Consider the following 19121-nt stretch of genomic DNA (forward strand, 5'->3'; position numbering starts at 1 on the left):
GATGTAGAGTGCCACTCATTCTTGGAAAAAAAAATATTTATGTTTAATAGATTTACAAGCTTATCATATTTTTTTCTGCTTTTCCACCACTTCTATCGGATGACCAGATTAAACAGAATCTCAGGGTGACAATGTGGATTCAATACCAACAAATTAGTTGGTTTCATGGAGGGATGAAAGCTGCTATCTTATCACAAGTTTCCCCAAGTCTTACCCTGAATAAGCCCTACAGTACATATAACGTAGCTTTTAGAAGGTAAAGTATAGATGTGCAATATGAAGTCAGTCCTCTGTTAAGAGCATTGCAAAACCTACTACTACCACTCCAACATGTGAAGTTTGTCATTCAATAAGCAAGTGTGAGCAGAATGTGAGTACAACAGTGTGCACCATCGAGGCAAAGACAGAAAGATCACACTCTCCGTGCTGTTAGTGGCATATGACTGAGACGCAGACATGAAATTAACAAGACACTTCGGCATGCAGATGGCGGAGACGAGAGAAACCCACTCTGTGACCTTACACTCACAAAGTGTCTCAAAAGCAACTTCTCATTTTGAAGACCTTTTTATTGTTGACACTTCTCTTAACACTCCGCTCAGTGTTTGTAAAGGAATTTAACTCTGATCTGTACTTCACAAATCTGACAGTTTCAGCTGATGCTCACACTCTAATGCACGCCCTCTTGTGTTTTACTCCAGAGACCGAGTCCCATCCTGTTTGCTCGTCTCCCCCCGAGGGGCCTGCTATGCCACTGCCTGGAGTGGGCCGGTCGGCGGTGGATGGATGTGACGTGGAGGCCCTGGGACTCTGCTGGAGGGAGGCTGGAGCCATGACAGGTATCCCCCGCACTTCCCTTAGCTATTTATAAAACCATGAGTCCAGCACAGGGCCAAAAATAAGACGGAGGCCAATTTTAAACCAAATTATAAAGGCGGCTCACACTCTTCATTGTTCACACACAGCAGAAGAGGAAAAATATCCAGCCCAAGATGTATAACGGATACTGGGATAGTTCAAACTCCTCTATCTCTGCTCTCCAACTGAGCTTGCTTGAATGTACACATCCACACACACACGCACACACACACACACACACACACACACACACATAAACAGCAGACAAAAGTCAATATCAAGGCTGAGCTATTTCTGTAGAGAGCACTATTTAGGAAGTGTGGGCTGGATGCCAGTATTCTCCTCAGTATCGTCTGGGCGTCACTGCACTGCTGCTGCTGTTATACAAACTCACCTCTTTCCTCTCTCACCCTTTCCAACCAGCCCCTTGTTCCATTGTCTCCCCTTCTCTTTCTCTCGCTCTCCCTCTGCCCATGTGTGTTTCTCTTCTACACACACACACACACACAAGGTTATTTGTTTTTCCACTGGGTCGAACCACAGTGCCAGGTGAAAGCATCTATTGGCAGGATAAAGAGAGTGGCTGGTGTGAGATCACAAGGCCCCCACTCTGCCCAGCAAAGCTTGAAGTGAAGCGGCAGGCTGGAGTTTCAAACAAAGTGCCCCCTCATTCATTATACATGCAACTGCACTGAAAATCTCCTTCTACAACACCATCTCTTCTCCTCTCGTCTTTCTCTCTCTCTTCTTTCTCTTCCATTCCTATCCCCCTTTCTCCCCTTTCTCCCGTTTTTTTTTTTTTTTTTTTTTTTTCCAGACAGAGCATCCATAAAGTATGAATAAAATTAATGACATCACGAGCAGCACTTTGGAAGAGCCACTGTAGGAAAAAGCCATACATCACAGGGCAGAAGGAGCCGGAATGAAAAAATGTAAGAAAAAAAAATTGATGAGTGAAAGAAAATGGGTGTAAGTGGGGTGCCTTACTTTGACCTTATCCACCCTCAGTGTACTGCATGTTGTAGTAATGTATATCATTCTAAGATTAATATCAGAAAAACCTTAGCTGAAAAAGTTGTATATACCGTATATTTTTTTTTTTATTGATCAATTTTCCCTTTTGTTCTGCATTTCTTTGTTTTGCCTTCTCCTTTCTTTCTTTTTTTTTTATCGAAGTAACATAAGTGTTCAAAATAATCTTTTGCCGTCCACATTGGGTCACAGGCTGGCCTCTGGTGTGGGAATGGCACAGATGACAGGAGAAAAAGAACTCTGGTGGACTTTGGCAGGACAGCGCCTACTTAAGCCGCGTGCTCTGCAGAAGACGAGGGAGAGAGAGCACTGAGTGAGGATTCTTACTGAGATGTTTCTCGACTTAGACGGTGTTAACAGCATTTTTCAGCAGCACGGTCCCCTCGGAGTATAGCACTTGCAAACCTCCTGACATTTCAGACTTTGCCCAGATATCTGAGACTGTGACGTGAAAATAAGCATCATGTTTAAGACCGTTATCTTTCCCTTAGAGCAGACAAAAGAGACAGTTTTATCAATCGTTCCGCCTTTTATTGTATATTTAGTGTGAGCTGTTTCATCACACAGGAGCCTGACATTTGCGACCTTATTCCTCTGAATCTAAGATCTTCTAAAAATAAGCGATAGCAGCAGTTGTGTGGATGGGGAGCGGCAGTGCAGATTGTGGCAGCCAAGAGAGCGGGCTTTCAGATGGATGTGAGCCTGTGTGAGGCCGAGGTACAGAGCTACCACTGTGCGTCTCACCGGACTCTGTTGCAGAATGACTCGGCTATGTTGCACTTGTGACAAAGATAAATTACAGCCACTGGAAAATATTTCTACACTTTTTTCTCACTCCCTCTGGCCTACTCCTATATGGCTTTGCTTTTTTGTTGGCACTGGGTGTAACCCAAACGTGTGCCACACTAAAGGGTGATAGTGGCGGGGGGGGGGGGGGGGGGGGGGTCCTGTCTCTGCAAATATATTAGGGGGTATGAAGTTTGCACCGTTCACAGGTCAGGCACTGTGTTTTATGATGGAACACGGCTTCTGTCGGCAGATTTATGCACATGTACACTTTTCCCTCAAACTAACTGAGAAGGATTTACTGCACAGCATGTTTAGAGCCAGTATCACAGATACAGACTAGATCCTGTGTGTCACACTGTCTCAGAATCACATTAAAAGTGAAAATCTTACAGCTAATGCAAGTGTCTGATGAGGAAGTTAATGAACTCATTTCTCACCATGTTAACCCTCATTTTCATATTTAAGTCATAATGCTGAGTGTGTGCAGCCTGATGTGAACTATTAAGTGTTTGAACAAAGAAATCCAACCTCTGTTCTACTCTAAATGTTTCTCTTTGTCTTATCAGTCACAGTCTCTGCTCCTTGTACTCCTCCAGCCTCCGTGCCTCCAAGTACTCTCCTCCTGTCCAAATATTTCAGGGAGCAGGCCTCAAGTATGGTGAGGTGTTTCTGCTGTCTCTTTAGGTGGGCTGCAGCTGACGATATGATTGTGTGGTCAGGAGTGCTGAGCACAGACCACCCAGCAGGCAGCTGCTGCCATAATGACCCACAGGCAGGGCAGGAAGCAGGAAACAGGAAGAAGAAGGCAGGACATCCTGTTCTTCTGCATGAGTGTGTGAAGCATGACATCACAAAGCATCATGAAGTATATCTGATCAGAGGCCAGATTTTCGGTCGTTGTAGCTCAAGAAAATTTCGTTCTTCTGTTTGTGAGTGTCTTGCTCTGTTTTTTTTGCGCATCTTGTCTTCTCAGTTTGCCTTTTCAGCACTCACCCTGACACTGTTTTCCCGACTGCTCCATCATCCCAGACATCAAATCCTACCCTCCTCAGCGCCAGAAAAAAAGACGAGAAAGAAATCACGGCTTTTCATTTGAATATACACCAGCAACAACCTCACAAAACCCCGACAAAAAAAAACAAAACAAAAACAAAAAAACAGAGAAGCACAAACATTCAGACGCGCAAACAGACTAAGACGAGACGCAAACTCGATCTCACGCACACGCGCACACACACACACACACACACAAAAACCTCCCAGACACACAGAGCATGCTGACAGACAAACACACAAAGAAACAGCAAACACAAAGCAAAGCACAGCCAGAACTCTACTTTATGCAGAAATATTCTAAAGTGTGTTTTACAATACAATTAAACATCAAAGGCAGAGATATTCCTCTGTGATCTTTAACACCCCAGTGAACAAACCCCACACACCCCCATCCACTTACAGAACACACACACAAAGTTGCTGAGCGTCACCGCTAATTACTAGATAGAGACAGAAGAAGACTTTGCATTATTATGCACAAACCAGGACATATTCAAAAATATGCATTCAACCCAGCCTAAACCATTCAAGGACACTGATATTTACTTAAGATGATTATTTTATTAAGTTTTAGCAGTAATTGTGGCTCCTATTAAGATCTATAGACAGTGCTCTGAAGGCACAGAAACATTTGGGTAAACATTTCCAACAGTTAGGAGGACAATCAAAGGGCGATCTGTTCAAATGAGTAAATAAACCCATGGTGAGGGTGAGCCCTACACTTTTCATTGGTGCCATAAAAATGTACAAAAAAGGGGGAAAAGAGACTTGTTCTCCCATGTAGTTAAGGAGGGAACACCTGCCTCGTGCAATACACAAGAACACAACAAGCCCTTGAGTTGTTGTTTTAAGTTAAGTGGTTTCTTCTGCTTATGAATAGGCAAGAAAAGAGTTTAACATTTGCACACTTTTGTGTCAGATAAATGCACTTAAAAGAGAGCTTATCTTAATACTTTCACATCTGGATTTTTCTGGAAGTGTTTCCTGCTGCATTTATTTTAAAATACAAAGCTAAAAAAACACTGCATCATTTGCCTGATTTACAGAGATGTCTTCTCGGTTCAATATATTATATTAACCTTATTTATGGGGTAAATATGATTCCTTACAATTGACTCTTATATTAACCTGCTCGTTTGAGCCAAAGGGCACAAAGTCCAATTACAGCACTTCAATATCTTTCTGCAGATCTTGCCAACCTGCAATCTGCAAATGGCTGTTTTACCGTGCAAACTCTGCAAACCCTTCCCAAAATATTTGACACCATGAGAGTGGGAAAATAACCTTAAAGCACAGCAAATGCAAAAGCAGCTATTAAATTATTTGTTTAAACATACATGCGTCTGATGTTCCCATTAGGAATAATGTTTTCATAGATTTGGGTGGAGGAAATCTTAAAATGAGCTTCTGTATTGCGGCAGCACAGTGGTGTACTTTACTACGTTTTCAAAAAAATACAGTCTACGGAGCACATATTTGACATCTATCTGATAAGTATTTGTTATTTAATCCATCAATTATTTTAAACTTGTGATAAAAGAAAAAAGTTACATTTTGTTCTATGCTATCCTCTTTTCAAACATGTTCAAACCCTGACCATGGCACACCATGTGTCCCTCCCCTTCACTTAACTAAAGCTTCACTGAGCCCCTGGTGTACAGCAAAGTGCCCTGACAATCGGCTCAATGCCCCGGCCAATCACAGGGACACGTGACCTCCTAATCCCTCTCTGTGAGAAGGGTAAGAGTATGTTGTCACTGTTGGTTTTGTGAATCAGCCCCCAAAATCCCAAATGATTTGTGAAGAGGGAGAGGTTTTAAGAGAATAAGAGAAACAAAAGCAGCACAGGCCAGAAAGTAGGTGCCGCTGTGTGTGTGTGTGTGTGTGAGCAAAACTTAAAGGCATACAGACAGAGAAGGGACACCATGCTTTTGTATAGCCACTTGTGTGTGTGTGTGGAGGATTGTGCGCGACTACATAGGTGCATGTGTGTGTGTGTGTGTGCGGAGTCCCTGAGATTACCGAGTTTGGCTGACAGAGTCCTCAGTGTGTAATCGTGCATGGTCCACATGCGGGTGCTCACCTTTCTCTGAGCGGATTAACCTAACGCTAAATCCCAAGAGAGCAACAGGCCAGACAGGCCACACAGAACAACTTCATTGAAGATGGGCAGGAGAGGAAAGGCCATGTGTAAAAAATCTTTTCACAGACTTAGACATTTAATTTATTTTATCACCAGTAAACAACATCAATAGCATAAATGATAACAAAAAACAAATAAAAAAGACAATATATGGGACACTACATATTTCTTAAATTAAAAGATGTATATCAAATATTTAATCTACTTTATGATGTGTGAATCTCCTTTTTCCCAAATACAAGAAACTGCAAAATGCAAAAAAACAGGAAATGCCTGAGTGCATGCAGGACGCTTTTCACAATCATAAATATAGATTGCATGCTGTTGTGTAAAGAAACACTTTATCTCTTAAAAATTGTAGTTGTCCAGAGAACATATTTTTTATCAAATGCAAGGATTCTCAAAATGTGCGCTGACTATAACATTACTTTAATTAACATATCTTAGTTATCTGTACAATTTATTGTTTGTTTTTTTTTACTTTAAAAACGTACAGCATTGAGTGAATAAAATGTAGTTATAATGACACCATAAGAATAAGGATAAAGAGATTTACATGATCCTTATAGCCTATAGATGAACATCAGTTAAATGCATGTAGCAAGTCAGTTCCAGAATCGGTCTAAATTAAAATGATCTGTGCTGCATTTAAAAAAAAAAAAAAAAACTGTCCTTAGTTTATCTTTCCATTTAAGCAGTGGACCTCCTTTCTCTTTAACTGAAAAATAAACGTTTTATTTTATTGTATATGTAAGTATGCAGCTTTGAAAGTTTCCACAGGTTAATATGGGTGTCATCATTAATCTTCTGGCTGCAACAGGTTCACCTTTGCTACAATAGACTGAACTTAAAACTCAACTCACAATATAAATGTATTTGTTCCAAAGGTCTAAACAATTCCAGTTACAAAATGAAAGAGAATTTATTTATAACTGAGCCTGAACACGCAAATTGTTTTCAAAAACACTGAAGTACAAATCAGTAATCCCAGTTGAATGATGAATTGACATGGACAAAGAAACTGTCTTTTTGTTGAAAGACAAATTGTGACAAATTGTGACAAATTGTTGTGCTGTATTTAACTTTGTTAATTATTTATGTTTACATGAGTTTTATTGGCATATTTATGAAAGTTGTCTTTGTACATGCTGTCCCGTTTGAATGCATTTTAAAATGATCATTCTGATCATTACTTTCTTTTAGTTTGTTTACACTAGTAGACGGGGGGAAAAACATAAATTAGAAGTAACGCCATGTGTAGGGAGTTTTACTAAAGTATGATGCTGTAATGAAGCTGATATCCTGACGCTTGAAAAACATGTGATGCATTTACTCCAAAGGTTTTTTTCAAAGTTTTACTCAATTTTGTTAAACTGTATATCTGGTAATCAATACATAAATTGTTTTAACCAGAACTCTGATAGAAGCAACTTTTAATGTCATCAAAAGACGCATTGGTGTGGGGCACACTGGTTCACATTGGAGGGCAACCTATGAATCTGTGTCTTCAGGACTGTGCGCCTGCATGTGGACATGAGAAAGCTACACAAGGTCAACACAAATAGTATCCTTTACCTGAAGCTTGAGACAGCACACCTTGACTCTTTTAATAAACCATAAACAGTTTCTTGATGTCAGCTGGTAATTACAAGGGTTGTCACCGGCATGAGTCGATTAGGGTCACAACAAATCAATACACGCAGTTACTGTACTTTGTTGATGAGGCAGCGCGAATAAAAATAGACCCTCAAGTTTCCCCTTTTGAAGATTAAAAATAAAGATCATATGATGCATCATGTGTTGCGAATGTTAAGTTGTAAGTGAAGTGCTCGGTACTTACTTTATTGCGCACGAAATCTGGTCCGGGTGAAGTAAGTAAAAAGCTACAACAAGCGGTCCGCCGGTGCTTTGGTCCGGCTGGGTGACAGGAGGGTTGAAGCCGCTGCTTGGTGGGGACGGACTTCGTCCAAGACGCGCTTAAAATCCAGGAGCGCAATTTAGCAGAGGACGTCGCCGGGAGGAAAAAAAGTAACCTACAGTACGTGGTAGGAGTCTCTATAATGTCAGAGCAACTACTCTCTCTCTCTCTCTCTCTCTCTCTCTCCCTCTGACTCTCTCTCTCTCTCTCTCTCTCTCTCTCTCTCTCTCTCTCTCTCTCTCTCTGACTCTCTCTCTCTCTTTCTGGTCGGACAGTGTCTGCGCAGGAGAGGCGGACGCTTCGCTTGGGCTCTCTGGCTGCGAGGTGCCGGTGTAGCGGAGAGGAGGGACGCGGTAGAGTGGTGGTGATAGTTGAGGAGGTGCTGGTAGGTAATCTGCTGGACGTCTGGATCCTGACCGGTGATGTTCACAATCTGTTTCTGTTCCTTTCACACAATCCTGCCCGAGTCTTTCCCCAAGCCCTCTCCTTCCTCTCCCTGAGCGAGGAGAAATAATCGATTCTTTTTTCTCTCCCTTTTTTGACTCCTGAAAGGGGGCGGGCTCATATTTCCCAATTCTACTTTAATGAAAGAGGCACGGCTCGTAATGCTTTATTATCGCGCCAGCCCCGGTAGAGTGGACGCACAATTAAGTGCTCAGAGAGGACCACTAGAGGAAGATGATGGGGGATGTGTGCTTTAACTAATGAACCAACGGAGAGCGCGTTAAGCATCTGCAGCCCACTTTACACTGCTGAATCCGAGGCAGAGAAGTTCACGTGTTTTGTTGGTGCAGATTTAGTTTCCACTATTGTCTCGAACATTACACATCAATTGGAAAGTGCTCTATAACCAAAGACAAACTAAAAGAAAAACAGCATGTAGGCTTATGTGTTATTAAACAGACGCTGAGGACAATTGGATGGTTAAAGATGATAATAAAAAAGGAACTTTGAAAAAGTTTCCTGTGAAGACAAAATATCCTGAATCCAAGAAAATGTTTGACATTAAATGTAATGCTAGACTTACAGAATTTTTTTTTTTTTTGCAAAATAATAACAATAAATGGTAGGATAAACTCATGTATCTTGCTCAGTAAGCCCCAAATAAAACCATCTTTCATGTCTGTGTTCCCTCTTTTCTGAGTCACAACAAACTTTCCACCTCCCCGCACACGCCGCCAATCATCCTCCAGGACCCGCTATCTCCTGCAGATAAGCCCTGACACAGACAGTAAGCATGGGGGAATTACTGAGCCTTTATCCACCCAGCCAATGATTTCAAAACATCCACTCTATTAGTGTGAAGATAACAATTAGAACAGCAAGTTTGCCACTTCAGATAAGACGCAGACGCTGTCTGTACAGAGATGTTTACCAGATAGGCCTTGTAATACTTGGCTTCTATTATACTCACATTATATGGCTGCTGGATCAGTTTAAAGATTGTTAATAGTGGATTTGAATGACGCCTGTTATACTGCAACACACCATCAGGTCCCACTCTTGAGTTTCCATAAATCAAACCAAAAAAGAAAGATCCTAGATTGTGATGAACAAGGGTGTTTGAAGTAGGGATATTCTGATCCCTAATTTTTTCTTCCAACATGCCGATGCAAATACCTAGACTTAAGATACACACAATGTTTCATAGTTGTGTGATCAGAAAAGTATTTCTTGTGGAAGAATGCCACTTCCTTCACTCTCTGCAGTCTCTGATAGCACTATGTGTGCGATTGTCACGTCACATGATCGACGACACATTTGAAGTCCTTCAGTGAATACTTTTTGATGGTCAGAGTTTAACATACAGTCAATAGTCTTTATTATGCTAAAAAAGAAAAGAAATGTGTTTATCACTTAACTTGTGCCTTTAGGAACGAAAACAGAGTTTAAAGGCAGGGTTGGTAATTCTGGAAATCTAGCAAGATTTAAAAAGAAAAATCTGCCCAGAGCTCTGTCTAAAACCACCTCTTACCTTGGGACTCATTTAAATGCCACGCCCCCCACACTCATGCATGAGCGCCGCCTCAGCTCCATAACATAGCGGAGAGAGGAAAAATGTTAAAGTAAAGTTATTGTTTTTACAAATGTTCACTTAAACTGGAGTAGATAACCTGTGTTGGTGAAATTAGGAAGGCAGCAACGCCTTTCTCCTAACTAGCTCAGCTTTGTTCCACTTGTCACTGCAGACTGCATGAAGTGTAAGTGGACACCAAGCAGCACCCTAATCTTTCCCTCCCTTTGAAGTTCACCTGTGAAGCATAAGCCATGCAACACTCACCCTTCAAGTTAGTCAGCGATGGTAATGGCGGGACATGAAATCAGTTAATAAATAAATCAAGCCTGTTAATCTTCTTGACGGGCGGACATTACAGCCTGTAACTGAAGTCGCTGGTGTCTGATGACTCGGGATACCACCTTCACATCACCTGACCCTTTAATCTTTAATACCATTTCCTCCGACCCAAGACCTACACGATAATCAATAAGATGTAGTCTGCTAGACACAAAGGGTTCATAAATGCAACATGGTAGATATCAACAGCAAGCGTTTGAAAGATACAGATTGGTGCTCTGTTAAAAGACACAATTTTCCACCTTTAAACCTCTGAGTGGTTGTCATAGGTGCACATGTGTACATACCACGTTCAATATTCCTTCGCCTGCCGTCTTCTGATCACTCAGTCTCTTAGCTTTCTTTACTGTCTGTCAGCGATTCATGGGAGAGGTCCTTGCAGCGCTCACAATGCTTGAGGTTGTCTTTGGTTCGGCACCTGTGAGGAAAGGTGACACAGGAAGAGTGAGAAAAGACAGTGGAATGGTAATTGTTTGCTTCACCTAGTAAGCATTTTCTATGTTAACATCTTCGTGTGTGTGTGTGGGTGTCCGTGTGTGATTGTGTGTTTAATGTACATTTGAAATACGAAGAAATAAATGGGGGGAGGTGGATGGAATACATTTGAATGGTGGAAAAAATCATTAAACGAGGCAAACATAGGCTCATGCATATTCATTATGACAGTCTGACTTGTCCACTGGGATAAACTTAGTGAAGGCGCACTAACAGGCATAGCACAATTAATGCAAAGCAGGAAAGAGCCAATGCATATTTTTTTGCTCTTGAGGGTGCCAAGTAGGTGTCGACAGATAAATTTGAATATGGTTAAAAAGGCATTATAGGGGGGCGCTGGTGGCGCAGTGGTTTGTCCCCATGCATGGAGGCCCAGGTTTGAATCCAGCCTGAGGCTCCCCTCCAGCATGTCAATCCCCACTCTCTCTCTCTTTGATTTCCATCTCTGTTCACTGTCCTATCTCTCCAATAAAGGCAAAATAAAGCCCAAAAATAAATAAAATTGTTGCCTTGTGTTAAGTTGTCCTGAGTATGTCATATTACTGTTTATCTGTGAGGGCTGATAAGTTCAGTCAGGTACTAAAAAAGTAGTCAAAAAGCAGAGCCTGATGTGGGTTAAATATTGTGGGGATGTTGGCTATCTTGAGCCAAAGTATTTAGCTTTTAATTAAAGGGAATTAATTGATTAGTTTTGTGCTAGCTGAAACTTTTGCTACCCAAATCCTTAGCCATTGTTCCTCACTCACACTTGTAGAAAATCCTGAACTCATGTTTAGAAACGTGTGTGTTTGTGTAAGTGTGGGTTGACACCCTAATCAAAGCCTGCTGGAGAAAAATCAACAGTTGGCCAAAACAATTATGTAATTTCAAATATGTCACAGTGTGTATACACACACACCCTTTAGGCTTTTTGGTAAATGTAATTTTCGTGAGGTTTGGCATCAGGCGTGCCTTTAAAAAGCGAGGAGGGGAAACTGCGACTTCATGTTAAGTCAAACACATAAGTGCGGTTTGGTGATATTGATCTTGCTTGGATTGTTTCTTAAGCCTCTCCTGGCAGCCACTTCACAGCATGTGTCACACACACGTAGAACAGCTCGGCTTAAAATGTGTGTGTTTTTTTGTAATGCGAGGGAGAAAGAAAGGAATGCCTCTCTCTTTTGCTCAAGAAAAAAAAAAAAAAAGAAGATAAACACAAACACATTTCCAGGGCAAACAGGAACAGCCCGGGCTCGGTGCAATCTGTTGTCGATCATGCTCACGTGAAAACACAATCTGCCTGTCACAGTCGATGATGTTGTCAAGCTCTCTGCCTCTCTGCTCCTGAGAATTAGCCAGCTACTGCGAGACACATTTGCTGTGTGTCAGATATGTTTTGAGGATGCTCCCAGCTTTGTGTGGTATTTACTGCTTTCAGTCATTCCTCCTGTGCTCTGTCCCTGATGAATTTCAGAGACATTTGAAGCTTTGACACCAGATTGATGCTACATGATGTGACGACCAAACCCTGCACAGGCGGTACACAAAGACCTGCAGGCCAACTCAGTTTACGGGCTCAGCTGGTGATCCATAAATCTTACAAATACTTAAGTGCATGTGTGTGGGTGACTTAGGGGTAGGCTGACATAGGTGTTTAAAGGGCAGTCCTAGTACCCTTATTTTTAAACTGATGTTTCAATATATCATGCTGATATTCAATTGGATGACTGAAAATTGATCATTTAAGATTTAGTCTGAAACTGTATAGTTGACATGATGGAGAAGTAGTTTTAACCAAAAAATATTTGTAAATTCTACTTATTTAGTTAAAGTAGACTGAGGAAAAGTTAAAAAAAAGCATAAAGAAATAAAAAAGAAATATAAGCGAAATATAAAGGCCAAGATTAATCTTTAAAGTAATGTTGTATAAGTATGTATGCAAAACTCCAGATTTTTGCACATTTATACAACAAGTAAGTTTTGTTTTAAATGGAGCATATTTAAACTGCACTGTCTTACATTCATGCTTAATTCATTTTAACAGATCATATCCACATTGCACATGACTAGAGGTCTGAGAGAGAGAGAGAGAGAAAGAGAGAGAGAGAAAACACTTACGAACTCTTCGCACACGTTGTCTAAGAGAGAAGAGAGACATTTCCCTGCTGATGTGCGCCTGGTCTTTGTGTTAGTCATCCAAAGCGTTTTATTACAAATGATTTGGTGCTCCTTATTAATAAGGTATATAATGAAACTCAGAGGACTATATCATCAGTAATTACAGTCACATTGAATTGTACCACTGAACAAGTGTAATTAGGAGAGCAAAGGTGAGGATATCATTTTTAATTAACTGTAATCATATGTCCTGATTTAATACAATATAAAAAAAATAGAGAGATCCATGATTTGGGTAAGTATGTATTCGTACACTCAAATGATCTTTTGTAATGTACAGGTGATATTCCTCTCACTATATTAAGATCATAGGTAATATTTCTCTGCTGACTCTACCACTGAAAGCAAACAGTAAAGCAATCTATCTTCAACATCCCAAGTTGAAATTCCCTTTATAAAAGGTAAAGTTTTTGTAAATATAACATTATTTAATTTAAATAATAATGTTGCACACATAAATTGTTACCATAGCAATTGCTTCAATTACCAACTCTTGAATGACAGCTTGTAAACAACAGTTCAGTTATTTCCTTGTCTGCCTCCTTGTAACAAAATGACAATACAATAAACAGATTTTCTTTTCCATTTGGATATTAAATGACCCCACATTTTCATAAAATTTTAATAGGCTTATAAACACATCTGTTAAAGTTTGGGTAAGCTGTGATTTATGGGTTTTTTCTGTTAGGTTTTTTTTTCAAAAAGGAAAAAAAATCCAAGCAGACAGAAAAATAAGTGCAGTTCTAATGATAAGCTCCATAATGGTATGACTCATTCATCAGTGAAACAATATAGAGCCTTATTTTCAATAACACAGTTTTTTTCTTGGCTCATCCATTAACCGTGTCTGGCCAGAATGTAAGTCTCTCGGAGTTCAGTTTCAGTTCATCTAACCGTTGGATACAGCGCAGACCTAAATGCAACAAAAACAAAGTCACAAGGCCTCTGAATTTGTAATGGCCACATAACAACCCCTCACCGAGCAATGTCAAACGAGAGGCAGTGCTGGTGATTTGCATGTGTCGTGTTTAACCAACAGTTTTCTGTCTGTACACCTTCTATGCATTATGGATGAGGCACAAGCTGAACAACAAGCTCTGCCTTTGTTCTGCCTGATGCTCCAGTTACATCACAGGAAAAGCCCCTCGGTCCTGTGACGGCACTGACTGCAAGAGACACGGAGCCGCTGGGCGAGGCGTTGTTGGGACCTGTTGCTCTATCACTTTGTTATATACTTATTTACGTGTGCAGATGTAGACACAGACATAACACATTTAAACTTCCAGAGGTGACTGCCCCTAATCCAATTTTGTCTAATCAGGTTGTTTATCGGGAATCTAAATGATACTGTGTAACATCCAAAACTTATTTTGTGTTCTATGTGCGTACAATCTCATTTAAAGTCCATAATAACCCCCGTCTTCGACTCCTGGAAGCTCAATTATTCCATTATTCAGGCCTGATGTCTGCAGATTAATTAACTTTATGAAACTGTCAGCACTGCTCACCAGTTTTACAATCAAAGTACTTTATTGTCATGTATCCCCCTACACGCGTGACAGATGCATCAGTGCACCAGCTGCTTCATATAAAGAGCACATTTTGCCTGCAGAGGTGCATTCAGGTGCTGCTCTGTAATTAAATGTGTTGCCTGTAGGGGAGCTCTGCATCTATTTACCACAGAACAAACTGGTTTATTGCATAGGTTAAATGTGGGCCCCTTCAACGTTTATTTTTAACCTAACTATATCTAAATTGAGAGCATGTGAGTATTTTCATTTAGAGGAATCATCTAAACACTTAAGCTCAATCATTTGATTTTAAGAGAAATTAAATATCAGGAACCATTAAGCATTATCCATACATTTTAATGATCTTACTTTAATTTACATCCTGTTTTCGTCTAATCCCTGACAGTGCATTTCACCCTCCCCCTCCTGTAGCTCCTCTATGCTGTATGGAGTGTAATTGCCAGACTTTCTGCCTGTATATCAGAGGCTCAAAGTTCTCTTTGTCTCCTCTAGATTGCTTCATGTGAGAAGAAAAAAATGAAACTCACTCTCAGCTAATGATTTTTCCCCCTTTGAATGGTTGGAAAGTAATTCCCTATGAGCTGCTCCGACCCGGGCACAGTTATTGCATTGTTCTGACTGACCTTTCGCTAATTGAGCCTATAAAGGAGAGATGCCAACGTTACATTTTTGTGTCTCTATTCAAAGCGTGCCCACCGGTGTTTCCTGATGTGGTGAAAAAAGCTGAGATTGAAACATTGTAAGTGTTTAGAAAAGGAGTCGGTCCCAAGTCTGAGTCTTTTCCATGATCAGTAGAGTTTAAATTAAACAAATTAAGAGGTGTTACAGCAATTGGCACACACAAAAAGGCGAATATTTGTTTTAATGTGTTTCACTTAAATGTATCTTCACCAGAAAAATTACAGGATTAATTGGTGGTTTAAATTCTAAAAAATATTTAGATTTGACAAAGACTTATTTTGGCCATGGAAATACATCATAAGTTTAGCATATTACACTTTCCCCATACTCATGATACTCCCCATAAATAAATTGTAACTAATGTCTTGTGTCCTTCCTGTCTGTATACTGCTACTGGATGCCTTGAATTTCCCTCGGGATCAATAAAGTATCTATCTATCTATCTATCTATCTATCTATCTATCTATCTATCTATCTATCTATCTATCTATCTATCTATCTATCTATCTATCTATCTATCTATCTATCTATCTATCTATCTATCTATCTATCTATCTATCTATCTATCTATCTATCTATCTATCTATCTATCTAAATCTGATCACTGGTTTATTTAAATCTTGACCAAGTAAACTATAAGGATCACAGAACAGAAAACAGATTGTATAAACAGATTGTACGGACATATAAATAAACATTTTACAAGACTATAACAGACTAAAACTTGTGAACATTTAAGAACTCTTGTTTAAATTTCAGGGCCATGCATGTACAGGTAGGTTGAATAACAATGTTAAATTTTTTACATTTGCAGTTTTGTTCTTGTACTTTTCATTGCTATTTCATTGATAACATGTGGTTGTGACAGTGCCTTACCCGTTTTCTAAAATACATTCTGCTTTTGTATAAAAGCCTACAGTCAAAACCATTTCCAATCCCCATAGTTATCATTACACAGCAGAAGTCCCTCCTGCAAGCTGTTGACCTCAGCTGATTCCCCTTACAATTAAAGATCACTCAGCATGGCTGTGCAACTTCTCCCACACTCTCAACAAGCAGCTGATAGCATCTTGCTGTGAAGAAGAACAAGCAGAGTGGAATATAATGTGTGTCTAAATGAGGGATCACATAGCTCTGATGTGTTAACGCAAGGCCTAGCGACTGTCTGCGCAAGGTCTGCGTTACACAGGGCTGAAGCTCGGCAGACGAGCAGCAGAGTCTGAAAGCTCTTTGTGCCTCAAGGATCACCCCGACTCATTCTTATTCAGACATGATCAGAGGGGAGGCAGGCAACTGAGATTAGCTGCAGATCAAAGGAGCTGCCTCGCGCCAGCACTCGTGTTTGTAGGTTTAGGCAGCCTGGCGCGCCGGCGTTGTACAGTGGCAGCAGAGCGTCATACTGTTTTCTGGCCTCAACTTTGCTCCGGGGGGTAGATAGAAAGAAAGTTTTTTTTTTTTTATACAGGAGGCTAGACTAAAGCTGGAAATCTTCCAGAATTAAATAATAAAGATGACAGAGAGAATGAAAAGGAAAAAAACAGGAGCAGAATACTGTAACCGTAAGCCATTACAAATTAACAAAGATATCTGTACTCTCAATACCATCACAATGGAAAAATGCTTCCGTATGTCTCATTGTTTAGGGATAATTGTTTTGAAAATGAAATGCACTGCAGTAACTCTAGTACATGTGTTGGTCACCGAATAACCATGGAGAACAATTACTACATTAACTAATGGCATGCTTTCAATCAGCAGCTGTAAACTAACACCATTATTTCAGTGCTGTATCTTACATTTAATTTACACAAAAACAGCACAAAACTTCAAAAAGCATATCTGCACTTATGAAGACAACAAGCTCAAACAAGTAGTAATCACGACTCTATATCTCCTGTCATCATGTCAGCAAAGTGTGAGTTTTGTAATATGTATGACCTTTAATATGTCACTATGCCAACTTTAAATAATATTCAATTTCATCTTTATAATTGAGACAGATAATCTTCCTGCTTCAATTCATTTGGTTTGAAACAATGGCCCAAACAGAGGAGCATGAAGATAAAATGACAGGATGGGGAGAGTTTCAAAGGTAGAGCAGCAACTGCGTAAGAGCGCCCGTGGCCCTACAGAGAAAGAAAACAACGTGTTTCCTCAACTCCGCTGACCATCAAAGCTGTGGAATTCAGGGGCCGAAAAGCTAATACAGTGAGTGAAGACCGTGCAGTTCCTGTAAACTGGGTCAAAGTTTGCCAGGTCCTGCCTCTATAGGTGCATACCAACAGGACAGTAGAGATGCCCAGGTTCAAAATAAAGGGCAGAGGTTGCATGTCTATGCTATGACTTATGTCTGTATATGTATGATTTCCTTTATTTGGGTTGTTAAAGGGATGCAAAATGGAACCAAAAATAACCCTCACTGTGAGGGTTTCAAATTCAGGAATAATATTAATTCTTCTCTTATTTTATCCAAAAGCTACAGTAGGATAAAAAGTGTAAGGAAAGTTTCCAGCAGTCATTCACCACTCATTAACATCAAACAAAGCCTTACTTTAATATAAATTCCACACGGTTGTTCTGGGACAAGAGCCCCAAAGCAAAACCTTTTCTTTGGTTAGGAGTAAATCCTTTCTGATTAATAAATATGACACAACTTCCTCCTTTCTTTCAAAAAATTTGCCCAATATGTCGTACTTAAACAGCAAACTGTGTGACACTTATTGCTGGTGAAGTGTGTGTCTGCCACTTAGGTAGCTACATCGAGGGAGTGAGTCATTTCCAGAGCAAACAGCCTGTTAAGGCCACGCTCCTTTCTCCCACTGATGATTCCAGATAGTGCAACGAGATGTTCTGCGCAATTACCCTTTAAAGTACCAGTAACCTAAACTGACTGTGAAGAATTAGAAACAGAGAAACAGCAGAAAATAAAACTCCACTTTAGGACCTTAACCATTCGTCTTGCCTCGGAGGAGGATAAATGCAGACTGTTAAAAGTTAAACACACACACACACACCAGGAGCCTGAGTGTGCTCCTCTGTCAGAGCTCTACAGAGGTGATTGGCAACAGCTGGCATGTGACTGTAAGACTTTCTCTGCTGTCTTTCTACTTTGAAGAGCAGCAAACTTGAAATAAATATCTATTAAGTGTTTCATCCATCCACTAGTCTAGTTCTTTCAAGCATAGGACTGCATGACAAAGACATCATTCATAGATCCAGAAAGGCTTTAATGAAACAATTAGGCAATGGCACTTCAAAATAAATTTCAGAGTGGAATCAAATTCTCAAAGCTCAAATATCAGAATTATGGCTTAATCTGTTAAACATGTCATGACCCACTGTGCTGACTCGGTTCCCAATCCTGGTGAAGAAAGTTTTTCTTTTTTTTTTAAACCACTGACAGATTGAGATCCAGAAGGGGAAAAGGAGTTCTGTTAAAACTCACCCGTGCCGTTTCTCTGCTTCCCCAGGAAGTTTACGCCCTTCAGCACCAGCTAAGGCCCAACTCTATCAAAAAGTTCAAAAATTCAACAAAATAAAGGAAAGTTAACAAAAGGGAACTTTAAAAAAAACAAACAAATAAAGAGCCTAAAATAAATGTCCAGCATGTGATAAAGCCAGACCAGCTGGCTTTGAATAGAAACCCCTGATTTGGGTTGTGTGTTTGCCTCCCAATCGCCGTCTGAACTGTAACCAGCTCGGGTTCTTTCCAGCCACCCCCACACCCCCTCTGTCCCAACTGAATCCACCTGTTCCCATCACTCCTGGGTAAATTTAGTCTTGATGGGATCAGTACCCCCCTCAAACACACGCACACGCACACACACACACACACACACACACACACACACACAGACCTTTGTCAGCACTGGCATATATGCCCTGGATTATTGCCCCTTCAAGAATGCTACCATCCTCACTGAGGCTAAAAAAGACTCCCCCTCCCCTTTCCCACTTCACACATCCAGAACTTCAACATGAAAACAGAGAGACGGCATTCTTTTTATTCTTTTTTTTTCTCCTTTTAGATCGAGCTGTTACAGATAAAGCTCAATATCATAAGTACAGACGTTGTATCTATTCCCTTTACCTGTCTGTAATACT

At 40.4% G+C, this 19121-nt stretch overlaps 1 protein-coding gene across 3 annotated transcripts in view; it reads right to left on the reverse strand.

Moving 5' to 3' along the window:
• The window catches only part of mef2cb (myocyte enhancer factor 2cb), a 68990-nt gene extending 50298 nt beyond the window's left edge, over positions 1–18692 (reverse strand). For 2 of the 3 annotated variants that reach the window (XM_079349619.1, XM_079349617.1), the window contains exons 1-2: positions 18463–18692; positions 10440–10570 (exon numbers count right to left, since the gene is read on the reverse strand). The gene's annotated coding sequence lies outside the window, so the exon portion shown is untranslated. Of the gene's footprint in view, positions 1–7718; positions 8305–10439; positions 10571–18462 lie in introns of those variants that run through there. The other variant, XM_079349618.1, reaches the window with a different exon arrangement.
• Positions 18693–19121: the final 429 nt, after the last annotated feature.

Source organism: Symphodus melops (assembly GCF_947650265.1).
Source record: "Symphodus melops genome assembly, chromosome: 1".
NCBI lineage: Eukaryota > Metazoa > Chordata > Actinopteri > Labriformes > Labridae > Symphodus > Symphodus melops.